This window comes from Balaenoptera ricei, chromosome 10 (genome assembly GCF_028023285.1).
Source record: "Balaenoptera ricei isolate mBalRic1 chromosome 10, mBalRic1.hap2, whole genome shotgun sequence".
In the NCBI taxonomy this organism is placed as follows: Eukaryota; Metazoa; Chordata; class Mammalia; order Artiodactyla; family Balaenopteridae; genus Balaenoptera; species Balaenoptera ricei.
In genome coordinates this window covers 45,434,087-45,461,946 of record NC_082648.1, presented here as the reverse complement: position 1 = coordinate 45,461,946, position 27,860 = coordinate 45,434,087, and the positions used below count along the sequence as shown (strand labels likewise).

Here is a 27,860-nt window from a genome sequence, read left to right as displayed (position 1 = left end):
TAGAGTGCAAATATTGAGATTTCAAGCTCGGGTATGGGGTCAGGCTTAAGTTCAAATACTGGTCTGCCATTTGCCAGTTATACAACTCTGAGCAAGTTGCTTAAACACACTAAGCCTCAGTTTAATCATCTGTAAAATGGCAATAATAAAAATTCCAACTTCATATGATATTGTAAGGATTAAACTGGAAAATTCTGAAACTACCAAGAGCTGGCAAGGATGGTAGAACAACAGGAACTCTCAGATACTCTAGAGTGAAAATTGGTACAGATACTTTGGGAAACAATTTGGTATTACTGAGCAAACTTGAATGTTCACACACCCTATAACCCAGAAATTCTACTGCCAGGTACAGACCCTACAAAATGTGGGCACAATCGCACTAGGATACATGTTTAAGTATGTTCAAAGCAACATTGTTTTCAATTGATAAAAACTGGAGGAACTTCCCTGGTGGTCCAGTGGGTAAGACTCCACGCTCCCAATGCAGGGGGGCTGGGTTTGATCCCTGGTCGGGGAGCTAGATCCCACATGCCACAACTAAAGATCCCGCATGCCGCAACTAAATGATCCCATGTGCCGCAACTAAGATGCGGCGCAGCCAAAATTAATTAATTAATAATTAATTTAAAAAAAAACTAGAAAGGATGTGATGTCCACCAACAGTAGAATGGATAAAATACCGTATATTCACACACAGTGAAATATGTATAGCAATGACAATTAGTAATCTACAGCTACAAGCAGCAACATGAATGAATCTCACAGATAAAATGCTGAGTAAAAAATGTAAGACAAAAGAATACTCACAATTTGAGTGTATCAACATAAAATTCAGAAAAGGGCAAAACTGGGACTTCCTTGGCGGTCCAGTGGTTAAGACTTCGCCTTCCAATGTAGGGGGTGCAGGTTTGATCCCTGGTCGGGTAGCTAAGATCCCACATGCCTTGGGGCCAAAAAATCAAAACATAAAACAGAAGCAATATTGTAACAAATTCAATGAAGACTTTAAAAATGGTCCACATCAAAAAATCTTAAAAAAAAAAGGCAAAACTATACTGTTTAAGGACACATACATTGATACTAAGACTATTATGAAAAGCCAGAAAATTATTATCACAAAATACAGGATAGTTACCTTTGGGAAAGGGAAGCAATTGTGATCAGAAAGGGACGCCCAGGGAGCTTCTGGGGTGCTGGCAAAGCTCTTTCTTTTTAGGAGTGGCGGTTACATGGGTGTTTCTAGGTGCCACATTATTCATTAAAATGCACGTATATCCTTTATACATTTTAATGAATATGTGTCATATTTTACAATTTAAACATAAAAAAGATTTAATTAGGTTACATATGTAAAGTGATTAATAAAATGTCTAGTGAATACTAAGCTCTCAGTGAATGTTAACTATTATACCCATTATTTATCCACCACTAGTTCAGAAATTATCTGTACCATTCTTTCCCCCCTTTTATCATGGTAGATATGTGGATTTGTGTTAATAAACAGTTAGTTGACTGCCTACTATGTGCTACACACCGTACTAGGGAGAGAAGAACCAGATATCATCCCCATCCAAGGTGCTCACCTCACTCACCTGAAGGAACCAAGACAGCTCCTGCTTCCCAAACTATCAACTTCTCTTTCCACCTATGTGGGTTAAATGTCAACTTCTCAATAATGATGAAATCACAAACAGGGATTTGTGTCCAGAAAGAAGCCTCCACTTCAAATCACCCCTCCCCCATCCTAACCAATTGTACTGTTGCCCCAGACCATGGGTATCTACTCATCCCGCTACACACATACCAGATGCAGCCCACATGACGTCTGCCACACCCTCAACCGTGGCAGAGAAAAAAAGAGCTGTGATCAAAAAAATCTCCCCAGTGTCTGCACTAGCCTCCTACTCATCCCTTCCCACCTCAACCCCACCATCCCAGCTTCAGGACACGAAATACATTATGACCCTGGGCCTTCGTTTACATGTAACAAACAGAGGTCAATTTATTTCTAAATCACTTTTTTTACGGCTCTATTGAACTATTTGCCACATTATTTATACGTTAATGGGCCAGGCCCCTCTGGGAAGCTCCCCATCTAATAAATAACGTGCCAAATCATTAAGCAAGGTGATAAAATCAAAGCCATTTAAAAATACATCAACCTGCGTTCCCTTCCAGTGAAATAAGCTCCAGGGGACCAGAGAAGAGAAGCGGGGAGGGGGAACCACTTTCTATTACTGAGTTTGGTCAGGTGTAGGGTTCCCCCCCTCCCCCTGGGCTGGAGATAAAACTCAGAGCTGGGAGATCTAGATAACCTGGCTGCTTATCCATATCCCCGGCAGCTAGGGCGAGAGGAAGCAGATAGGAATTACAGTAGGGATCACCGAGAGGAAGCTTCAGGCGAGAGGAAGCTGGGGCATAAGATTCTACCTCCCACCTACCCTGTAGGGCTACTGGGGGCAGACAGAGAAGCCCAACTGAGCAAAGGAAGTTACATCCTCTGGCTGCGAACTGGGGGTTAAAAAGAATATCCACTGGAGGCCTTTACCTTTCTACCTGTTTCCCATCACTGTAATTCTCTCTTCTGAATCTCAGTATTTACAATTAATCTGAGTCACAGAGAAGAACACTAGTAATAACAATTACTCTGGCTACCCGCCCCCATTCTTCACCTCTCACCCCAAAGGGCCTACCACATCCTTCTTTATCATCAACTCTCTCAGAAAACCTGTGCAGAGCTAGCATAGCAGTGGCAAGAAGACCTAGGCTGGAAGACTTACTCTTGAGCACCCTGAGGATTTGACCTTGAGCTCCCTAGGGACTTGACCTTGAGGTTCTTCCAAGTAGTCCAGAGAAAAAAGGCACATGGAAACCCATCAATCTATCCCTACCCTGAGGCTCCCTGTGGGTAGACCCCTGCCTTAGGTACTATAAGGAATGATTCAGCTAGATACTCCCCTGGTTGATGAGAAAGACAAGACCCCCTCCCCAGGACTCTGACCCAGACTGAAAACCTAAACAGCAATACAACTGAAGGAAGTACAAGTTGAATATCTTAGCAGAGAGGGCAGGCAAAGCAGAGACATTATCTTTTGGATAGGAGAGGTTTAAATAAATATGTAAGTCCTAAGCAAACAAACTAAACATTGTTTACTTTAATTCTAATAAGAGCCTTGAAAAGTAATGTATAGATTCAAAGAAATGAAGAGATTTAATCAAGGTCACACCACAGGTAAGTGGAGGGCCAGGACTTGAATCCAAGTGTGATTGTCTACAAAAGGCTATGTTCAGGCTTCCCTGGTGGAACAGTGGTTAAGAATCCGCCTGCCAACGCAGGGGACACAGGTTCGAGCCCTGGTCCGGGAAGATCCCACATGTCGCGGAGCAACTAAGCCTGTGCGTCACAACTACTGAGCCTGCGCTCTAGAGCCCGAGAGCCAGTACTACTGAGCCCGTGTGCCACAACTACTGAAACCCGAGTGCCTAGAGCCTGTGCCCCACAACAAGAGAAGCCCCTGCAGTAAGAAGCCCACGCACCGCAACAAAGAGTAGCCCCCGCTTACCGCAACTAGAGAAAGCCCGTGTGCAGCAATGAAGACCCAACGCAGCCAAAAATAAATAAATAAAATAAATAAATTATAAAAAAAGAAGAAATAGCTGTGATTAAAAAAAAAAAAAGGCTATATTCTTTTTATTAAATCATCATGCCAAGGAGTAGAGATGAGCTTTGAGTTGAGTTCTAAATGAAGAGACCCATACGGATAAACTAAGAGAACAGGGGCGGTAGGGTTGCCAAATAAAATGCAGGATGCCTGTGCCCAAATATTTCATGGGACACACACTAAAAATTGTTCGTTGTTTATCTGAAATTCAAATTTAATTGGCATCCTGCATTTTCATTTGCTAAATCTGTCAACCCTTAAAGCAAGCAACTCTTAAACCTTAACGCAAAGCAAATGGCCTGAGTGAAAGCTCTCAAATGAAGGGAAATAAGGCTTGCAGGGAGGAGGAGAAATAGGTTTGCTTAGATGGTACAGACAGTGCCATACTGGGAAGTCAAAAACTAGGAAGATGATGGTCACAGCTGCTAGAAAGGTCTTGAAGAATGAAAAGTTTATACTTCATAGGGAATAGAACATTGTTGGTTCTAAATTGTAAACTTTGAGGAAAGGACAAAAATAGTTTCACCGAATTTAGAACTGGAAGTTAATTAATTTATAATAACTCAACACCTTTTATTTGTAGATTACTTTATAGTTTTCAAAGCACTGTCACCTACGTTTAATTTGACCCTCATATACCCGTGGCATGGTAGACAAAATGGATGTTATCTGCTTCTGTTGACTCTGTTCCCCCTCAGCCTAGCTGGTCTCCATCCTTCCCTCTACCACCAACATCCTGAAAGGCACTCCACTGCTTCCTACCCCCACTTTACCACCCTCCTGAAACTGTCCTCACAGGGTCACCTGTAACATAGCCAATGGCTTCTTTTCATTCTCCATCCCACTTTACCTCTCTTTGGCACTAACACTGTTGACAACCTCCTTTTTCTGTGATACTATTGACCTCTTATCTCCTCCTACCTCTTGGATCACTTTTTCCCGGTCTCCTTCACTCTTTCCGTGTCCTTCCATCCTCCGCTTAATGTAGATATTCCCAAATTTCCATCCTTGGTCTTTTCGTTGGGTGATTTCATCCATTCTATTTTCAGTCACTGAATGTGCACTGATGACTCCCAAATCTACACGTCCCACTGGTTTTCTAGATGCTAGATTTGGATTTTAAATTGCCTCCTAGAATTTCTACTTACTACCCCCATTCTATTCATCCTCCTACTGCCACCAAATCTAGCCATCTTTTTCACTTAATGAATAACTCCCAATTACTTACAGGATAGGCTTGTCCATGGTCATACAGTTATGGTAAAATTCGGTCTAGATCAGGAGGTTGGCAGACTTTTTCTGTAAAGGACCAAACAGCAGACATTTCAGGTTTTGCAAGCTGCATATGGTCTCTATTGTACATTCTTTTTTTTTTTTTTTTAATCAGTCATCAATTTTATACACATCACTGTATACATGTCAATCCCAATTGCCCAATTCAGCACACCACCATCCCCACCCCACCGCAGTTTTCCCCACTTGGTGTCCATACGTTTGTTCTCTACATCTGTCTCAACTTCTGCCCTGCAACCCGCTTCATCTGTACCATTTTTCTAGGTTCCACATACATGCGTTAATATACGATATTTGTTTTTCTCTTTCTGACTTACTTCAGTCTGTATTGTACATTCTTCTTGGGTGTTTTTTTAAAAATACAACCCTTTAAAAATGTTAAAAAAAAAAATTCTTAGCTTGAGGGTTGTACAGAAACAGGTTTAGGGTCACAGTCTGCCAACCCCTGATCTAGGACCAGGCCTCCAAACTTATTCTCTTTTTCTTGTTTTTGGAAGTTTAAAAACTTATATGTATGCAGTATTCACAGCTTTAAAAATTCCTCTTGTACACATCATTTTATTTGCTCTCTGTTTTTTGGACCCCCATTCTGTACCTCCCTCATGGTACGTACTCAGGTTCACAACTTATAACTCTACTAGGCTATTTGTGAAAATAATGATTATCTCTCATTCACTTTTTTTTTAAAGGCACGAGGGGATTTATTTATTTATTTATTTATTTTTGGCTGCGTTGGGTCTTCGTTTCTGCACCCATGCTTTCTCTAGCTGTCGCGAGCGGGGGCCGCTCTTTGTTGCGGTGCACGGGCTTCTCATTGTGGTGGCTTCTCTTGTTGCAGAGCATGGGCTCTAGGCACACGGGCTTCAGTAGTTGTGGCACACAGGCTCAGTAGTTGTGGCTCGCGGGCTGTAGAGCGCAGACCCAGTAGCTGTGGCTCACAGGCTTAGTTGCTTCGCGGCAGGCAGGATCTTCCCGGACCAGGGCTCGAACCCATGTCCCCTGCATTGGCAGGCGGATTCTTAACCACTGCGCCACCAGGGAATTCCCTCTCATTCATTTTTTATAGTCCATAGCAACCAGCCCAATGTGTTATTGATAATAGGCACTTTAAAATGTTTGTTTAAAGAACTAGTAACCTAGTTTTAAATTTTTATTTAAATAGGAAAAGTTGAAGAAGGGTCTGAAAGCTGAACAATCAGTTAGATGGCTGGTGCTCTTCTGGACTGTAAGGAGAGCCATGGGGACAGGAAGGAATGGAAAGAATGGGAGAAATCCCTCAACACTACGATCTCTGCTTCCCCCTCTGGGAGTTCCAACTCTCCAAGAGCTGAGTGGCCTAAGGTTTTTCCAAGAGAAAACCTACCTGGAGTTAATATTGCCTGTGGGGGTCTTAACTGCTTCACTGGAGCATCAGAGGCCCCCAAGGCTGATTGGAATGAAATCAGAGAATCTTAAAGTTATAGGAGAGGGCTTCCCTGGTGGCGCAGTGGTTGAGAATCTGCCTGCCAATGCAGGGGACACGGGTTTGAGCCCTGGTCTGGGAAGATCCCACATGCCGCAGAGCAACTAGGCCCGTGAGCCACAACTACTGAGCCTGCGCGTCTGGAACCTGTGCTCCGCAACAAGAGAGGCCGCGACAGTGAGAGGCCCGCACACCGCGATGAAGAGTGGCCCACGCTTGCCGCAACTAGAGAAAGCCCTCGCACAGAAACGAAGACCCAACACAGCCAAAAATAAATAAATTAATTTAAAAAAAAAAGTTATAGGAGAACTTAGGGGTCCAGCTTCCCACCTAAATGGCTATAGTCAACTCCCAGTTACCTGGGCTAAGGCAGAAGAGCTGTAACATGGCTCTCACCAAGTCAACAGAAAAATTAAATAATGTCTTTTGGACTTCTTAATGCAACATTTTTTTTTAATCTTCCAAAAATGTGTCTCTGTTTTCAGAATTGTCTTAGGAAGTGTGTCTCATAAGTACACCTTGCTGGGAAATAAAGGAGAAGGTGGCCTTGATTAGGAAAAGATATTGAATGAGAGTTGACAACACTATTCCTGCAGCTAATCTGAGGCCTGGGGGGTTAGGGCAAAATCACCGCTTTTTAATATCAGGGCCTCAATAAATACTTGTTAATAAATTTATTGATCTACTCTTTTCTCCCATACCTTCTTGCCTTCTCTTATTAAATTCTGCATTTGGAAGGGGCTAACAAGGAAGAATTCTAGACATCTGGGCTTGGGTTCTTCTAGAGACACAGCTAGTCAACAGACTACAGCAGAAGCCTTGAGTCTGGGTCACGTTCACCGTAAACCCTCGGTCTAATTCAACTATTGGCCGCAATGGAATAGGGATGGAGATGACTCCACCAGTGGCCATCAGTCAGTAGACATGCCCAGAGCCTACAGTAAGCAGGGTCTGCACCCAGGAAGTCTAAAGCCACCCTCTCGTCACTTAGGCTCAGTTCTTGGCACAAGCATCAATCACCAAGACGTGTCAATACAATCAGCCAAGTGCCAACTCTCCTTTTTTTTCCAGGACGAAGCTGACTCGTATGGTTCACAGAACTGTTTTAAACAAATGTCCTGTCTGTTCAGGAAACAACTCTGACAGCTCGTGACAATGTGAGTCTGAAAATGGTTGACATGGAGACGCAGTGAACAAAGTGTAGAGCCTTACTCCTCGCCCTGTGGTCCATGAACCAACAGCATCAGCATCACTTGGGAGCTTATTAAAGAATGTTGCAGAATGTTGGACCCCATCATTAGATTCACTGCATCAGAATGAGTATTTTAATAAGGCCCCAGGTGGTCTGTAGGCTAATTAAGGTTTTCGAGGTACTGGTGTATTGGATGAGGTTACGCTACTTAATAGCTGTGCGATCTTGGGCAAGTTATTTGACTTCCTCATAGCTCAGTTTCCTCATCTATACAGTTGGGATAATAACAGTATCTCCTCATAGTTGGTGTGAGACCTTAGTCAACACGTGTAAAGTGCTTAGGGTTCTGCCTCGCACCCGGTAAGCATGCGATCAATGTTAGCCATCATTATTATCCTCTTTGATGTACTCGTCAAACTCCACTAAGGGGAACTGGCTGAACTTACGGGGACAGGTTAGGAGAAGGTGGAGGAATACATGTCTGTGTGTGTGATGGGGTGAAGAGAGGGCACTGATAATAGGAGGAATAACTTTTTTGATTAATAATAAAAAAAATTCAATTGTGGGAGCGTTAGGCCAAGCTTGAGGTACCCAGAGCTCCAGAAGAGTGAAAAATCATCCACATGATGGATTTATCAGTATATATTATTGCCAGGCCCTCTGCTGGGTACTAGAGATAGTGGTGAACAAGACAGACAAGGCCCCAGCCCCCAAATTAGGGAAATTCGAAATTTCTACTAACACTGATGGAAGTGAAGGCCTATAGATATTATATACTGCGGCCCATTTAGACAACCCAATTATGAGGGCTTGGAAATTTGGTTTGGCTCTCTCCCCAGATCTTATTAACCTGAGAGTTTCCCCCACTCTTTTTTCTTCCATGTCCCGCAGTCAACTAAAGCAGTAGTGCAGCTCTCGTTGGCTGTATCAGCTGCTGAGCAGAACACACTGAGACTAAGGACTAGCCTTCTCAGATGCCAGTTGTCCACATTGTCCCAGTTTTCTGGAATTGTCTTTCTTTCTTTTTTCTTTTAAAGACTGTTTTTTTTCTTAATTTTTATTTTATATGTGAGTATAGTTGATTAACAATGTTGTGTTAGGGACTTCCCTGATTGTCCAGTGGGTAAGACTCCGAGCTCCCAATGCAGGGGGCTTGGGTTTGATCCCTGGTCGGGGAACTAGATCCCACATGCATGCCACAACTAAGAAGTCTGCACACCGCAGCTAAGAAGCCTGCATGTCACAACCAAGAGTCCACATGCTGCAACGAAGATCTCTCATGCCACAATTAGGACCCGGCACAGCCTAAATAAAAAATAATAATAATAATAAATGAATAATAAATAAATATTTTTTAAAAAACAATGTTGTGTTAGTTTCAGGTGTACAGCAAAGTGATTCAGTTATACATATACATGTATCTATTCTTTTTCAAGTTCTTTTCCCATTTAGGTTATTAAAATTGCTATGATTTTGATCAACACTCTTTTTTAAAAATTTATTTTATTTACTTATTTATTTTTGGCTGTGTTGGGTCTTTGTTGCTGCACGCTGGCTTTCTCTAGTTGCAGCGAACAGAGGCTACTCTTCGTTGCGGTGGCTTCTCTTGTTGCAGAGCACGGGCTCTAGGCGCACGGGCTTCAGTAGTTGTGGCACGTGGGCTCAGTAGTTGTGGCTCGCGGGCTCTAGAGTGCAGGCTCAGTAGTTGTGGCGCACTGGCTTAGTTGCTCCGCGTCATGCGAGATCTTCCCAGAGCAGGGCTCGAACCCGTGTCCCCTGCATTGGCAGGCAGATTCTTAACCACTGCGTCACCAGGGAAGCCCTTGATCAACACTCTTAAGGACTTCCTCCTTAGAGTAAGTGCCCCCAGAAGCAGATATTTGCCAGGCAGGAGCAAAGGTGAGTTTCATAGGTGTGGTAGCAGGAATCGGGATGTTCTTAAAGAGATCTTTGGAGCCTTGGTTGTGTTTCTTGGTTTTGTTTGGAGAAACTGGGCCTCTTGGTAGGGACCAGCAGCTAGGATTGCTCTCAAAAATGGTTCTGGAATTGTCTTTCTAAAACACAGATCTGGGGACTTCCCTGGTGGCGCAGTGGTTAAGAATCCGTCTGCTAATGCAGGGGACACGGGTTCGAGCCCTGGTCTGGGAAGATCCCACATGCCGTGGAACAACTAAACCCGTGCACCACAACTACTGAGCCTGCACTCTAGAGCCCGTGAGCCACAACTACTGAAGCCCGCGCACCTAGAGCCCATGCTCTGCAACAAGAGAAGCCACCGCAATGAGAAACCCGTGCACCGCAATGAAGAGTAGCCCCCGCTCACCGCAACTAGAGAAAGCCTGTGCACAGCAACGAAGACCCAACGCAGCCAAAAATAAATAAATTAAATAAATAAATAAATAAAACACAGCTCTGATCTTGTTACTCCTCTGTTTGGAAACCCCTAATGGTACATAAGACTACTCACACTTTAGCCCCAAACTATTTGGCAGTTTCATTACAAATTATCACCTCTCTCTAGTGTGTACCCTACACCTTAATTACAAGAGTGGTTGAAGACTGGGACTCTATTCAGTACTGAGTTTCAAACCCATGCTTTATTGCTCACTATATATGTGAAATTGGGCAAGTTACTCTACCCAAGCCTCAGTTTTTGCATCTGTTAAATAGGAATAGCAATAATGAGACAAGAATAAAAATAGCTAATATGACTCCATATTAAGTACTATTCTAAGCACTTGCCATCTATTGGTTCACTTCATCTTCACAACAGTCCTACCTCATAGCCTTGTTGTAAAGATTAAATGAATCAAAACATGCAAATGCGTGTGCCTGATATGAAGTAATATTAACCACTATTATTATTGATACTAATACTACAAAACAAACAGGCTTCATCATGAGTTTATACTTTTAATAGTTCCCTGTCCCTGGAATGACCAACTCCCCCTCTCTGTGCCGCAAACTCCTAGCATTCCTCCAGAAACCTCAGCTTTTTGAGCTTCCATACACATAGCACTTTAAATACGCTTCCCTATAGCTCACTTATCCCAGTGCATTGAGAACAGTCTTTGCCTGCCAGTCTGCACCACTGGACTCTGAGCTTCTCAGCAGTAAAGATCCTGTCTTATTTACTTTATACCACTAGGTTCGACTCTAACATAAGAAACATAGCAGGTACTACATGAATGTTTGTTGAGTGAATAAATGAAAGTCTGACTGAATAATTAAATACTTATAAGAAAGGGCCTAAAATGGGAAGTTCCAAAGAGAAGTTGGGGAGTAAAACAATCTAGCTATCTTCTGCCTGCCTCCCCCAGCCCCTGAGCAGCAAAGCCATTCACCAGCCCAAGCTGCTTCGCTGTCACTGGATTGCTTGCACCTCCTCACCAATCCCCTCTTGCTGTAGACACACCACTCGCCCCTGGCAGCAACAGAAATAAAGAGGATTACATCATTTGTTACAACGAAATGGTTATTATAGTAATAAGTATAATTAGCATCAATTACAATAATAACATATTTCCTTGCTGCAGAGGTACTTCTTTAAAAAACAGGTTTATTTAATACCCCCACCTACCCACCCACCCCCAAGAGAAAACAACTCTTTTCAGGAAGAGCCGAGGCTTCTTTCATTCTACGGAGATTCTATCTTAATGAAGGAACATTATTGACAAACCCCATAATATGGGAGCAGATTCCCTTGGAGCAAAATCTCTTTTGCTCTGGTTTCTCGGGAGGAAAAGAAAATCTTGTGCCTCTCTTTCAAGGGATTAGGAGAACTGGTTGAAGGATAGAAAAAATGAGGCCAGGGAGAAGGACAAGGAAAAGAAAAAAATCTTCTCAAATAGCTAGAGCTTAATACCTGTTGTTGACTAACTGCTATCTTTTTTTCCTGGTTCGACAGACCAGGAAGGGAAAACAGCCTACTTATTCATAGTGGTGGATGAGTGTTTTAGGTAGTTTCCCAAGCTTTATAGGAGCAAGAAGTGCCTAGTGTGAGATGGCACAAAGGCCCAGGAGGAGATCTCAGATGGATGATGAACAAGGCATAATGTCACTCCATGTGGGCATACCCATGTGAAATGCTTATGCTACATCGAGTTAGTTATCTCCTGCTTTTTCCAAAAAGATTTGGGGGAGCTTACAAGAATCTGCAAGGCAAGATTTAAAAATTAGATAGATGAGAAAATTAGGATACACATAGACATTTCAAACTCGTGACATATACCTAAGTGCATGTGCACTTTCCATACATACCCACAAAAGGAGGCACACCCCATATATATATACATAGACATGTACCTTGTACATAGCAGGCTCTCAATAAATACTTAGTGAATTACTAAAACAAACCCACCCCCAAAGACAAAGAAATGTAAAAATAAGTAACTCAAAAAGATACAGCCTAAGATACAGACATACAAATACATATAAATGTTCATATATAAAATATATATGTGAATATATGTCTCATATATAAAACAGACCACTCTCCAAATACACATGTAGTGTATATACCATTTTACACACTTATAAAATTGTACTGTAAAATCCTTTTACAACAGACACAGCCATAGATAGGCATATAAACACTTTGCAAACTGACATATACACATAAAACATGGCCATGTTTCCACAAACATGGGCAAGTGCACACTTACTCATATAAACATACATTCGTACACATAGGTGCATACAGACTACACACACACACAAACAGAATATAAGTCAAATAAGAAAAGCTATAAAGATAAGCGTCTCCCTCATCACTCTTCTCTTCTCTGAGTGACAGTGCCCAGAGGAACACACTTAAGCTAGGGCTCAAGCTCATCACACCCAATGCAAGAGAAAGCAAAAGGTTTGGGCCACCCACTAGGGAATCTGTCTGTCTCCAAGGCCATCCACATATGTGCGTGTCGTGTCCAAGCACCCTGGGATTTCAACCTCCCCAGTGAAATGAGTGTTGACCTACTTTTCCAGATGCTCCAGATAAAGCTCTTCTTCTCCCTCATTGACTCTCAGCACCAGGTCCATCCCATCACACTTCCCAGATCAGCGTTCTTCTATTCTCCTTGAATTTTCAGCCAAGTAGGTTGCCCCATAAACCAGGGATACCTGCTCTCTGCAACCACCCCATCAGCAGAGAATATCCTCTTTCCTCGCTTGATATCAGTGCTCCTCTCTTCCAAGGAGTCTTCTCAGAGCTTTCCCTTAAGACATTCAGCTGCTTATGGAACAACCATGTTTTCTTTCCATAAATAGCTTTCCTTTCCTCTAATGTCTAAAATGCATTTATTCCAGCTCTCTTTAGTCACCTACTGGTTTAATGTCTTATTCCATTATTTGTGTGTCCTTTATGGGTATATCAGGATATCTATCTTAGATTCTGAGGTTTTGATTCTTGGGAGATTGGGCCTACCTGTGGATGTCTTTGTACAGTGGCCAGCACTTGTAAGGCATTTTCATTCTATCCCCCCTTTATCTTCGGATGGACTCTGTCTTAGATGTTTCAGGAAGATACACAGAATAAGAGATGTAACACCGATCTTAGGCATTCACAGACTAATGGTAGAAACAAACATTAAAAAAGAAACAGAATAATAAGGGAAAAATTATATAATGTCAGAGCCAGGAGAGGACTGAGGAATCATTTAATTCAGATTCCTCATTTTCCCAGTAAAGGAGAGGGGAAGTGACTTACCCAGAATCACCTAGAAAGAGGTGCAATGCCAGGTTCCTGTCGCTTAGTCCAATATTCCTTCCACTACATCAGCATTTCCCAAACTGAAGTTCATGAAACATTAACGTCCCCCAAATTGACAAAACATTGTTCTTTGAAAAGGGTTCTGTGGTCTAATAATATTGCATATTATGTCCCCTCTTAGAAATTCAAAATGAATATCAATACGTTAAAGGTTCTGAGAAGTCCTGCAGTTTAAGAATTTTGCCCAGTGTTTCATACACTGACCTGATCATGTAATACTTTTAAAATAAATTCCTATTAACATCACGTGGGACTGTTTTGGTGATTACACAGTTTAGGAAACACAGCACTCCCCTAAACACAACAATGGGGAGGGTCTGAGTTGAGTTCCTTCTAAAAAAGAGAGAATTGAGCACAAATATGAGCATAAGACTGCCTCCTCCTCTATGGAGGAAAATGTGAAGCAGGGTTCAATGAAAAGCACGGTGGTAAAACCAAGCAGGACCCTGTGGAGCTCCTGGGCACAGAAGCCTTTCCGTGTCTCCCGTTCCTTGTTTGTAAGGAACAGACTCCAGCCTCCATGACCTTCCCTGAGTCCCAAAGGGCAGATTTTAAAAACTGCTAATCAGGGAAGGGAGGGTATGCAGAGACAAGGGAGGAGCAGCAAGAAACAATAGTGCAGCCTTGGGGCAGGGTCCTGGTTCTGCCTCAGGAGATACACATAACAGTATTTTTAAGTTCTTTACAGGACTAAAACCCTCAACAAATGGAAGACATCAGCATTCTTCATTCCAGAGAAGACAATCTGAGACCAGATTAAAGGGACCAGAGAAGCTCATCAAGAGATTACCTGAGACCAGATTAAAGGAAAGCAGGCCCTGCACACACCCTAACCTTATGAGCAACACTGCCCTTGAACCATTGCTATAAAACTCCTTACCAAATCCTCCTGGTGGGACACACAGCTTTTGAGGGCAGGAACCGGCTGTGTCCCCCTGCACCTGGCAAAGCAGGAAAGCTATTCTTTTCTACTTCACCCAAAACTCTGTCTCCGAGATTCGATTTGGCACCGGTGCACAGAGGCCAAGTTTTCAGCATCAGTGGAAGGATATTCCAAGAGATAGGAATAATCCATCAAAGACTTAATGAAAGGAGATAGTTAGGGTTCAGAAACAAAGTTCTTCCAATGGTGGAAAAGGAGAAAAACATGCGTTATTATTATTATTATTAGATGCTATAAAAGGGGAATTTCAAATCATTTAGTTACAAGATGGAAGTATCAGCATCCTCCAGAGCAAAAATCAGCAAGCCCGCATCAGGAGAAGCAAGAGCCACACACATAGCAGGCATTCAATAAATATCTGCTGAGTGGATAAATCAGGGAAGCAAGCTGATTTGCCTCAAGCAATGGAGAGAGCCCAAGCCAAGTGAATTCGAAGTTACTGCTTGTCTTCTGCACCTCCAGAGAAGATTAATGTTCTACGGGAAAGAGGAGTAGGAATCTATAACCAGACACCCATAACCATTGGCTCCCTTATTTCCATAGGGTCTGAGGGATTTTTCCTGGCAAACCCCAGCAATGAACTGAGTACAGTTGGTGGAGGGAATGAGTCAGGTTGAGCTGTTTGTTCTCCAGGGCAGGGACACGCAAGAGTCAATAAACACACTGGAGCCTCTTTGACTGGGCCTTGGAGCAAGAGATCAGCTTGTGTGTTCTAGGGAATTTGAACTTGGGTCAAAATGGCTCTCAGGGCCTCCCTTCCCTGGGGTAGAGACCTCCAGGCAGCAACCAAGGTCATCCACTGGGCAGCCAGGTGCTCCGCCTAACAATGCATTCCACAGAGGAAAGTCCTTTCGCCAGCTATTTTTTTTTTCATAACATGCAGTGCATATGCCAATCTTTCACCTACTACTTGCAGGGTGCTGTCTCATTTAACACAGGCTACAAATTGGTGACAGCATCAGGTTAAGGCTATAGCACATCCAAGTTGGTTCACACGGTTACAGAATCCCAGGACTGGAAATAATCTTAAGAAATCATTTCAGGGCTTCCCTGGTGGCGCAGTGGTTGAGAATCTGCCTGCTAATGCAGGGGACACGGGTTCGAGCCCTGGTCTGGGAAGATCCCACATGTCGCGGAACAACTAGGCCCGTGAGCCACAACCACTGAGCCTGCGCGTCTGGAGCCTGTGCTCCGCAACAAGAGAGGCCGCGATAGTGAGGGGCCCGCGCACCGCGATGAGGAGTGGCCCCCGCTTGCCGCAACTAGAGAAAGCCCTAGCACAGAAACGAAGACCCAACACAGCCAAAAATAAATAAGTAAATAAATAAACAAATTTTTTTTTAAAAAAGAAAACTTTAAAAAAAAAAGAAAAAGAAAAACACTTAAGTATATAAATAAAAAAAAAAAAAAGAGAAATCATTTCAAATGTGCCCCAGGCTCAAAGCAGGATAACCATACCCACCTATCTCTAAGTCAGTCTTCTTTTCTTCTTTCCTTTCCCCAATTACAGAAGCGACTTTAACTTCCTTAGCCTATCCAAACCCAGGTAGTAAGGCAGCAATGTAAAATTCCCCTATGTGTTCCAGGTCTTGCTATTAGGAAGCTCCTAATCTAAGTAAATTGACAGAACCTAAATATCTAGAAGCTGACTTCAGAATGCTTATTAAGCAACAAAGCAGCAAGCGCAAAGCAAACAACTGGGCTAAAAAGATGGAGCGCCAAGAAGCATTCAAAGACAGAAGAGGTGGACTTCCCTGGCGGTCCAGTGGTTAAGACTCTATGCTTCCAATGCAGGGGGCGTGGGTTCGATCCCTGGTCAGGGAACTAAGATCCCACATGCCGCGCGGTGTGGCCAAAAAATAAAATAAAATAAAAATTTTTTAAAAGACAGAAGAGGTGACTTCGGGAAGGCTTCCTGGAAGAGGAAGTGTGAAGCTTGGTTGGAGAAGAAGAAGGGAACAGAGGGGAGAGAAAAGTGAAGGTATCCCAGTCTAGGGATGGAAGTGCTTAAGGGACGTTTCAGAAGCCAGAAAACATGTAGTGTGGGTAGGAGGCCAGGAAGCAGCTGGGTTTGGCTAAAGTTGACAATAGGGAGGGACAGAAAAGAACCGAGTGGAAGGACGTTGATAGGGGAGTCTTTCTAGTAAGGCTAGAGTTTGAATGTGACACGAAGTAGCAAAGTGTAGTATTAAATGTCTTGAAGTGTGACTCAAGAGACATGAGTTCCAGTCCTGGATCTGTTACCATCTCACGTACCATAAGTCTTAGTCTTCTCATCTGTAAAATAAGGACACTGGATTAAAGGGTCCCTTGCAGTTCTGAAACTCGGGATGCTAAGGTACAAGAAACAATGAGGACAACCATGTAAGTTCCTGGACAAATCCATTTAATATTTTTCCCTTATACAATACAAGTCTAAGTTCTCTTTATCCCTGCTACTGAATTACAACTTGAGCATATTTACTACGTCAAAGATTAATCCTCTAAACCCGGCAAGCTTGCTGGTTGAGCAGCAAGGAAATATCTCTATAAAAAGAATAGACTCTATAAATTATTGGTCACTTACCTAGGGTTGTTACTAAATTATTTTAAAAGGATATATATTCTGCTCCTACACTCTCTCTTCTGTCTCTCTCAGACTAATTGCTTCCTGAACTAAAAAGGGTGCCCAGACAGAGACCTGGGAAGTTTGATATATTCCGGATCCTTCAACTGCTGGGATTCCAGATGATAAATAAACTGCACAGTGCAGTTTGAATCAACCTATTCACAGACTTCAAAGGAGTAAGAGAGTAAGTCATTGAGGGTAAGTCCTTTTTTTCCCTTCTAAGCATTCTAAACAGCATAACATTTCCACTGGCTTTCACTGAGGAATTGTCAGCTTTCCCATGCTTCTACCTCAGGCCTTATCACATTGTATTTTAAATGTTTCTCTTTCTGTCCACCACTCTAAACTGCAATTCCTGATGGCAGGAATTTAACCTTATTCATCTTTATTTATTTATTTTTTAAATAAATTTGTTTATTTATTTTTGGCTGTGTTGGGTCTCCGTTGCTGCGCGCGGGCTTTCTCTAGTTGTGGTGAGCAGGGGCTACTCTTCGTTGTGGTGCGCGGGCTTCTCACTGCAGTGGCTTCTCTCGTTGTGGAGCACGGGCTCTAGGTGCGCAGGCTTCAGTAGTTGTGGCACGCGGGCTTCAGTAGTTGTGGCTCGCGGGCTCTAGAGCGCAGGCTCAGTAGTTGTGGCGCACGGGATTAGTTGCTCCGCAACGTGTGGGATCTTCCAGGACCAGGGCTCGAACCCGTGTCCCCTGCATTGGCAGGTGGATTCTTAACCACTGCACAACCAGGGAAGCCTCAATCTTACTCATCTTTAAATAAGACTTAGCATAGTGACTAGCACATAATTGGTCCTTGTTCAAGCATGAGTGCATAGATGACAAAATCATTATCTAATTGAGAAAGACTGTCCAGTGTCTAGGCTTAGTCTTCTGCCACCACAACCACTCACCCCCTTCTGCCAACAGGGCCAGTAAATGACACCTCCTTGCCTCTGAGTTAGATGTCTAGCCCTCACCTGGTATCCTGTGCACAACTCCATCGCAGCTCTGGTCACATTTTATTGTAAATGCTGGTTTACTTGTCTATCTTCCCACCAACCTGAAAGCACCTAAAAGGTAGACACCTTGTCTTATTCATTTTGTACCCTTGTCCAGAGTATCAGCTATCACAAGTAAGGCAATTTGTTGATGAATCAAAGAAACACAGTAGTTTATCTTTTCCGTGTTATGACCAAAGAAAGAATCCTTTAGGAGTATATTAGAGATCAATCTCTATGATAAAAGATACACCCATCTCATTGTGTTTACTTGACCAAAGGTGAGGCTTGTAGAGGCAATCATATGGATATTTTAATTATCTAAACATGCTTCATAAAAACAAAAGATGTCTATAGAGTTCAAATTATCTAGGTAACTGTTCACCTCTAGTACCTTGGAGTATTATTAATTCAGTCTCTAAATTGCACTATGAGGGGTGTGGAATGGAGCAGAAAATGCAAACACAGGCCCTGTTGTCAGGGATGCACAGACTAAAACACATTAATGAGGATGAATATAAGAAAGCTGAAGACCGTCAATGTTATACAATTAGCCAAAGAAAGACATCAGACAGAGTAAGGTTCTGGGGGTACTTGGCTTGGGAAATGGGCAGAGATGGCTAATCATTCACATTTTGACAAGCTGTCCTCTTATTGGCCCAGGAGAGCTTCTTAGGTGTAGTGAGGAAAGCACAGAGTGCTGGAAGGATGAGAAAAAGACTATCTAATAGTTTGAGGGAAATCAAGGTCAGAAGTAAAATATGAATGCTCAGTATTCTTACCTATACCTTACAGAGGAAGAGGAAATAGACCCAAAAGTCATAAACAAGGCAGGCCAAGGAGAGTGGTGGTGAAATAGAAAAATAGGCCTGTTTCGAAGGGTGTCATGAGTTCTTATAAAAGCTAGTGGGAAGCAGCCACATAGCACAGGGAGATCAGCTCGGTGCTTTGTGACCACCTAGAGGGGTGGGATAGGGAGGGTGGGAGGGAGACACAAGAGGGAGGAGATATGGGGATATATGTATATGTATAGATGATTCAATTTGTTGTACAGCAGACACTAACACACCATTGTAAAGCAATTATACTCCAATAAAGATGTTAAAAAAAAAAAAAAAAGCTGTAGGGGAGCTCTAGGAGAGATTGATGGGGATTTGAGCTAATTAATCAACTGGAAAACTGTGATGTCCAGACTCTTGATGATGCATAATGGAATCTATGCTCCCAAGTTGTTCAACATCTCCTACTTACCCACCTCTACACAAGGGCCATTTGTTCGAAGAATGATCTCCTCCTTTTCAGCTCCATGTTTGCCTCCTCCAGGAAGCCTTCCATAGTTAATGACCCCCAAAATGCCCTTCTCCGCACACAGCTATTTGGAGCTTGGCCAGGCTATGTACTACTCATTCATTTCCTGACATTTCGTCACTCACTGTGTACCTTTGGAGATTGCAGTCTGTCTCATCTCTTTAGAGGGGTGCCCAGAATAGAAAGCATCTTATCCTCCTTTGTGAATTTTGCTCCCCAAAGTTGTTCATGGTAAGAAAGCACAGACCACCCAAGGAAGACAGCCATCAGATGGCTCCATTCCCCGCATCACAGAGTCTGTGATGGGCTCTTCTCTCACACTGGAGTTATGGAGCAGGAGTTATGGCTCTCCCTGTAAAAAGTCATTATAATTATGAAAAATGTCTACGGCTCTTTCCACCATTTAGGCAAAGCCTCTGGCTGTCCCAATGAGCGGAGATTTAAGATCCTGTTCTCCATAAAGATGGCTAGATAGCCCCAGAGATAGATGTGTTAATGCCTAATTGGCCATTGTTGAGTCATCAAATCTGCTTCAGACAGCGGGATTGGACAGTCCTGACTGATAAGGGAGGGCAGAAGACAGCTCAGGAGGGGTGGCAAGGGATTCTTTCAGTCATTCTCTCTTTCTGCACTAGCTCCCCCCTCCCGCTTCCGATGTTTCTTTGCTTGGGATTTCTAAGAACAGTAGGTTCCACAGTCTTTCTCAGAAGTATTCAATTTCCCAGTACGGTAGTGCTTTCTTTAATCTAATCCTAATCTTTCATGTTGAAAGTCCCAGTTGTTTCTGCTCTGGCCTCCGGAAAGTCTGGTATTCTCTTTTTCTTGAGTTTTCAATACTTTAAATCACTGGTCAGCATCTTCTCTTCTCCCTACTTCCTCTATCCTCCCCCTCCAGTCCTGACCTTTCTCTTCTCCATATTAATCACAACTTTCTTAGTGATATCCTTTTTTCAAAGCCATGAGACGTTTTAAAAACACTTTTCTAGAACCCCTAATAACTGTAATGAATATCACTTGATTCAGAGTGGGTAAAATATATTATTCAAACAAAAGTCACTTTTGGCAGCAAACAATGCAGAGGTATAGGCCAAAGCCCAGGGGCCTCTCACTAGGAGGGTTATAACTGATCCAGTGTAGACGTGAGTGAAGAAGATGGCACTGTTCACAATTTGCAGCTTTAAAAGCAAGGGAAAGAGGACAATCTACGGTTAGGGTAAGACTTTTAAAATGTTAGAGTGTGTGAAATCTTCATTTCAGGTTTTAAACACAAAAAACCATCCACCTGCCTGAGTCTGAAAATATCTCAAGAGGTAAAAATAACTTCCTGGGTGGATGGGACAAAATGACTTTTCAAGGAAAATCTGTGACTCTTCTTCCTTCCCAAGGAAGATTGGGTTCGTGGAAATGGTAAAGGAATGGTGTTTGTCCCACAGTAAAGGTGCAGAAGCCAAGGGCAAGATGGGAAATAAGGGCTGGTTCCCTTTGCCAGTGGTGGTCCCCCCATCTACCCACCCCATCCAGGTAGATGCAACTGAGCAGCAACTCCATTTGTGTTACCCCGCAAAACACCCTGCCATCATCCACCCTTATTAACAACTAAAGCCCGGAACAACAACCCCACCCCTCCCAGGCAGAAAAGTAGAACATGGCTATGGCCTGTGGATTTATTCACTTAGGAGCAAATATTCCTTAAGGTTATCCCCAGTATCCTTCCATCTCTGGAATGTTCCTCCACCTCAACTACCCAAGTCAGAGATGAAAATTCTCTTCATTTAAAATCCGTCAGAGGGACTTCCCTGGTGTCCAGTGGTTAAGAATCCACCTTCCATTGCTGGGGACACGGGTTCAATCCCTGGTCAGGGAACTAAGATCCCACATGCCGCAGGGCAGCTAAGCCCGTGCGCTCTAGAGCCTGCACGCCGCAACTACTGAGCCCACGCACCACAACTAGAGAGAAGCCCATGCGCTGCAGTGAAGAGCCCGTGTGCTGCAACTAAGACCAGATGCGGCCAAATAAATAAATAAAATATTTTTTTTTAAAAAACAATAAAACCCATCAGAGAAGGTGCCTCTGTTACTTTCCTTGTGTGACATCTTTCCCCTCTCTCCTATAAACCTAACATCACTCCTGGGCAGCTGTAGTCAAAACCCATTTCCTTTTCTTCTTCTGCCTACCCACAGAGTTGGTTATCTCAGCTCCCTTGCACCAATCACTCCCCTCCCCTTTCAGTCCTAGAGACGAGGTCAGAGAGGTGGGTATCCTCCATCCCTAAAGTCTGACTTCTCCACATCCAGGCCCTCTTGAGACACAGAAGCTGGAAAGGAGTCGTCTGGATTCCGTCACTCTACACTCCTCGGAACTGCTTCACCTCCCGGAAAATGAGCATTTCAGAGTTTACTGAGCTCGTGCAGTATTACCTGTCCAGCTCCAGAGGGAAGATGGCAGGTGGTAAAAGGAACCTAGCTGATACCCATCAGAATCCAAGGCAGATAAAGCAAGGCAGTTTGCCATTCCTCCGAGAGCCTGGCACTCCCTTGAGGGACAAGGGAACTGGATGTCCTGATCATCTCAAGTAATTGCTGCCGCCACCACCCAGGCAATAATAACCCCCTAACCACCGGCAGCCCTTTCCATCCGAAAGATCTCAAAGCTCTTAGCTGCCAGGTGCTCATTAAGCCCTCTTGGATGAGGTTGGCCCGACGGGTCTGAGCCCTTGCTACAGACGGTCAGGGTCAGGGGGTGACTCAGAGAACCTAGGGAGCCAAATGATGCAGAGGAGGGGGGCCCACCGGCTTCCTACACGTGGGAAAATGAGTCTCCTTGGCCCAGGTCTGAGTCCCAACTCCAGGGGAATGAAAAGGAGGCTAGCTCCTCCCCCAGCTGTCTACAAGCCGGGTCATGCAGAATGAAGCCAACACAGAGCTCATCTACCCCAAATATCAGACAGGACTGTTTATACCCCAAGAACTGGTGGGAGGCACAGGGGAGTGGGCATGGGCGAGGGTAGTTTTGGAAGAGAGAAGCAGAAATGAAGGAAACATCTCTTAAAAGAAACACTCCCTGAATCAAGAGGGGCCCTGAAGAGGATGGTTCTGGGAAACTCAAGTCTTTGGTGGGACACTGGGTGGCAAAGCAGGGAAGGGTTAGTCTTCATTTCCCTGGTATCAAAGGAGGTAAAATGCATTTTTCTATAGAAGTGCCCTATACACAAAGCCCGAATTCAGACTTTGAAGGGGGAGTTGTCATCCACTGAACTCGACACCCATAATGTGTAGATCAGAATGTGATTTCTGTTTACCACCAATCCTGCTATCCTGCCCCACTTGAGAGCCTCCATGATACCATGCCAAGAGCTACATGGATCAGGTAAATGAAAACATCCCAACCTGCCTCCTCAGTTCCACAGAGATTACTATACGGAAGTGAATCCAAAATCATTTTGAATGGCTGTTTCTGATACAGACCGCAAAACCTGCCTTTAGAAAAATGGACCACAAAGTAATACCATGGACCATTTGGACAGACAACCTCAGAAAATCATATCCTTCACTCACTCCCTTTTTCTATTACAACTACCACAACAAAAGTTTAAAGGGCTTCTACCTGATGACATATGTGGTTTTGAATAGAGTCAAATCTAATCCAAAAATATACTTCAAAATAATGGCATTTTTGGTAACAACTTGAAAACGCACAAATGAGCAAGATTGCAAGCCTGTCTTGCTCTCTTGAGATGACCCAAAGCCAAATCACCACGGATTCACCTGGTGGCAACTGTTGGAATTTCAGGCATAGGTGCCTTCAAGACAACCGCTTTTAGTGTGCTAACTTTCATACTCCAAAATGAAAAGAAAGTAGATGCAGTCAGTGGCCTAACCTATGGACTTGGAAGAAGATGACTTCCTGAGTATCAAACTTAAAGAACCAAGGACTTAGGATCCTAACATTCCTTGAGGGAAGAGATGGGGTCAGGTAAGTTCCAGCTTGCCTCTGGAAACCAAAGCCCAGAAGACCCCAAGAAATCCAAAGAGCCCCAGATATGTTGTCCTGTTCCTAAAGGTTTCCATCTCTCCAAAACTCTACAGTCAGAATAAATACTAGAAGTATCCTCTGTTTTTATTTAGTATATTCCTCAAGGTCATTTCTGTATCCTTTCGCCCCTAAAAAGGACCTGCCCCCACCCTCCAACCTCAACTCTCCCAAGCAAGAAAAAGGAGAAAGCATCCATTTGCCCAGAAATCAGGGGTTCCCAGCCCCAACTTCCAAGAGGTGAGGGAGGCAGGGGAAAGACACTCATTAGCAAGTTGCAGGTGGTGTTACCAGGGTATTATTTATTATTTGTTGGCTGCCAAGGCTTCCCTGAGCCTGCAAAGACAGAGCCATTGCCTCAGGGGCTGCAAAGTCTGAGACAGACAAACAACACACAACCCAGGCATGAAATCCACCCCACTAAGGAGCTGGGGGTAACCTCAGGGATCAGAGCCACCCTCCTCTCTGGGGAGTCGTCTGCTTCCTGAACGTCTTGGGGAAAGTACAAATGTTCAGGGCCGACCCTGGATCAGAGAGGAGAGGGCTGTCCATAGGAATGAGAGGGGCTCCAAAGAAAGGAGCCCAAGCACAGGTTGAGGCAAGAGGTCTTACTTAGAATGGTGTGAGAGGTAGAAGGAAATGAGGTCAGGGTTACAGGCTGGGACAGCAGGCAGAGGAGGCAGGGTGCGGGGGAGAGGCATTGCTGAATGGATGCGGGAGGCCAAGAGATGTCATCAGCTGTTGCGTGGAGGAGCTCTGATGCCAGAACTCAAGTTGTGGCAAGAATGGACCGCCAGAGGCACCAAACGATGGGGAGTTTAACCAGAGGCGAAGAGGGGCTTGGTCATCGGTAATACCTTCTGTGGAGGATGCTATTACTCCATGATAACTGGTCCATTCCCAGTACAAAGCAGACCACAAAAGAAAAGGCTAGCATCTGGCATGGTAGGACTCTTCAAGACAACATCTGGCCATGTATCCCTTTGCTGGGAGAAGCCCAACCATCTCAGAGTGGTGAAAGCTGTAAGTGTCACCCATAACCTCTTTCCCTGGGAAAGTCATTTGAGCGCTCACCATCCCCTAAGAGTTCCACTCCCTGGAAACTTTGCTCTATAGTCCATCTTCTTGGTCTGGCCTCACCCCCTGTGCAGACCTCACTAAAACAAGGGAGCTTGTTAGGAGGTTTAGCAGGGAAGACTGCTGTTGTCTAACCAAAGATAGAACTTCTAACTAAAGAAAAGCACTTCCTGACTTCATTTTTTTTAATATGCAGCTTCAAGAGGGACGTGCATGAAAAGGAGAGGAAAACAGGGACTCCCATCCAGTCAACCCTGGAAATTGATGAGGTGAGAGATGTCAAAACCACACTTGGCCCCCGCGCCCGACACAGGGCGGCAGAAAACAAGGTCTGGGAGGAGGACAGAAGGGACTCAAAACTAAATGAGTCAGTCATGTCGTGCTTACTCTCAGGAAGTCCTGGGCTCAGGTTAACCTCAACTCCTCCAACGTTAAAAAATCTCTTTTCTTCTTATTCGGAAATGGAGAAGAGCAAGCACCCTTCTCCTTCATTTAGGTAACCCAGAAACCGGTTATAAAAGCCCCAAGCCAAGTTATCACATCCTTGAGCCCCTTCTAAATTCAGCATCCTTGAGTATTCTTTGCTGGTCTCTTCACAAGAATACTAGGCTGCACCAAGTGAGGAACCTGAAGACAAGAAACCTGCCTGAGTTTATTTGTTTCTCTTCTTCAAAACATGCACCCCTTACTCAATAACCTTGGAGGGCTTGCCCCATAAAAACAACTTAATAGGAGCAAACACTGCAAGACAGCTCTCTCCTGCTATTTGTGCCCAAGCAGAGAGGCCAAGTGCCAGCCTTTTGCTTTAGATTCACAAAAACCACCTGCAACAGGATGGAAACTTCCTAACAGCCTGGTCTAAAATGGCCCTAGGAGACGTAAGCCAGGACATCTCTCCTGTAGGGACAATTACGGGGTCACTGCAGACAGCGGGTCTGACCTCCTCCAGTGTGTCCCCAAATAGCAGTGAATGGAAACATCTTCTATCCCCAGCTTCCTCCAAACTGTCAAACCCCCTAAATGAGATAAGAAAGAGCCAAGACTATAAGGCAGGATAAATCTCTCTGTAAGTTCCCATGTTCACCCCAAATTGTGAATTCCTATACCCTATGAACCCTGGGAATGGAGAACAACGGCCCAGACAATCCAAAAATGTTTAATAAACTTTCCAAAATCCATTTGGCTCTGAAATGTTTTATACAAAGTTTTTGCACAACACGTATTTATCTGTGTTATTTAAGCAGACATTAGATTGCTCTTCCCTAGCACATGCTTACTTCGAGCTGTGGGAGGGAAGCAAGCCTAAGGTCACAAATTCCCTGCAAAGATGTCCTAAAATGGAAACTAAATAATTGTTCATATTTAAATGGTCTGTTTCCTACCAAATCCTCACAATCACTGTACACAGAGAAATCCAGAACTACCTTGCATCCACAAGGGGGCTAGCCAGCCAGCAATCCTTCCCTACAGCAAACACAGGGGCTGAGGGAAAATGAGATATTATTACTAGTCACTGCAGGCTCTGAGGGCACCAGAGGGTCTACTCTCATATGTTAGTGGTGGAATCAATTCTATCCTTCAACTGGTTTTCAATTTGACTAATTTATTGAAGGGGGGGCAAGGCAATCAGGCCAGGCACAGTGGCAAACTTCCTAATAGAAATGTGGGCCTATTAACCTCTAGGATCTCTTAGACTGGTTAGCTTTAAAAGCATAGACTCCGTCCTCGTTTTCAAGCTAGATTATAAGAGAGCCTGTCCTGTGGCAGCAAGATTGGTAAAATGACGTTCCTGCTCACTCAGAGTCTTGAATCTTCTCTCTTAGGGGAAGCCAGATCCAATATCCAGAAGGTAAGGGCTGCAGTGTTATTTTACAAACAAGCCCTCCCTATATCAACGCCACTTACTGTACTGGAAGCCAGTATTAAGTGAACTGCTAGTGTAGTGCATCAAGGGCTTATTGAATATTGATTCCCATTTACGTGACAGCAAAATGGCCTAAGAAATCTTCTCTGGATGCCTCAGCCCCTTGATAAAGAGGGTGTTAGTTTTTTGTTTTATGAAGCTGGGATCCAGGCCAGTCACATCTTATAGCTCCACTTACTTTTATTTAATAAAAACAAAGGATGGTATGAATGAGGAGGGGCAGTGTGTTGTGTCATGTTGTTTTTCAAGAGGATTCGATCTGTTAGAAAAGCAAGAGGAACAGGAGTTAGACTTCAGGAAGGATTTAGCCATGTGCCCAAGAATGGAACAGAGAAATCCTAAAATGAGCAACCCCAAAGGCAGATGCAGACCCTTCTTCCAAGAAAATAACCCTACCTGGGTGAGATAGGGAAGGGATTTTGCTAGCTTGCAAGTCCCATACCAGCAAACGATGGAAGAGACTGTTTTGGCAGCAAGAGCAGAATCATAGAGTCTGTATTTTTTTTTTTTAAGGTTCCTTCTTTTCTTTTTTTTAATGTTTATTTATTTAGTTATTTGGCTGCATTGGGTCTTTGTTGCTGCATGAGGGCTTTTTCTAATTGCAACGAGCGGGGGCTACTCTTCATTGTGGTGCGCAGTCTTCTCATTACAGCGGCTTCTCTTGTTGCGGAGCACAGGCTCTAGGCACACAGGCTTCAGTAGTTGTAGCACACAGGCTCAGTAGTTGTGGCACACGGGCTTAGTTGCTCTGTGGCATGTGGGATCTTCCTGGACCATGGCTCAAACCCGTGTCCCCTGCATTGGCAGGCGGACTCCCAACCACTGCGCCACCAGGGAAGTCCATAGAGTCTGTCTTCAGGGAAGCAGGGATACAAAGCTTTCTATATCCCTTCCCTATATGCCAGGTCTCCCCAACTCAGCCCTTAACAGGAACTCCTACTAGTCTCTAAATTTTCCAGAAAAAGAGATTACACTTAGCTTTCCTACCCACAGCTTCTAGCAGAGAACAATTCCTTAACGTTAAACCTTAGTTCTTTTTTTATATATATAAATTTATTATTTTATTTTTGGCCGCGTTGGGTCTTCGTTGCTGTGCGCGGGCTTCTCATTGCCGTGGCATCTCTTGTTGCGGAGCATGGGCTCTAGGCACGAGGCTTCAGTAGTTGTGGCTCGCGGCTCAGCAGTTGTGGCTCGCAGGCTTAGTTGCTCCACGGCATGTGGGATCTTCCCGGACCAGAGCTCGAACCTGTGTCCCCTGCATCGGCTGGCAGATTCTTAACCACCACGCCACCAGGGAAGCCCAAACCTTAGTTCTATTCACCCATTTTTTAAAGTTTTCCCTCCCGGAAAATAAGCTACACTACTTCCGTGGAAAGGAACTGACAGCTCCATCCCAGAACAACATGGGGGTGGGGCAGGGGGCGTGGAGAACAGGGGTCAGCTTAGAAGGTGAATCCTCTCTTGGATCCCCACCATCACCCCACTCAACCTCAACTCCTAAGGTTAGACAGCTGACAAAGCTTCTCAGTATGGAAGACCACAGGAGCCACTTCCTCTGGCATCTCTAATTCGATGGGGTACAGAGGCAGAGGGATGCCAAGAT

The 27,860-nt window shown here is 44.0% G+C and overlaps 1 long non-coding RNA gene across 1 annotated transcript in view; it reads right to left on the bottom strand.

The window, feature by feature from the left end:
* Nucleotides 1-824: 824 nt before the first annotated feature.
* The window catches only part of LOC132373249 (uncharacterized), a 108,131-nt gene continuing 81,095 nt past the window's right edge, over nucleotides 825-27,860 (bottom strand). Inside the window, exons 2-3 of the long non-coding RNA XR_009505381.1 lie at nucleotides 4,894-4,964; nucleotides 825-946 (exon numbers count right to left, since the gene is read on the bottom strand). This is a non-coding gene — a long non-coding RNA (uncharacterized LOC132373249). The remainder of the gene's footprint in view (nucleotides 947-4,893; nucleotides 4,965-27,860) is intronic.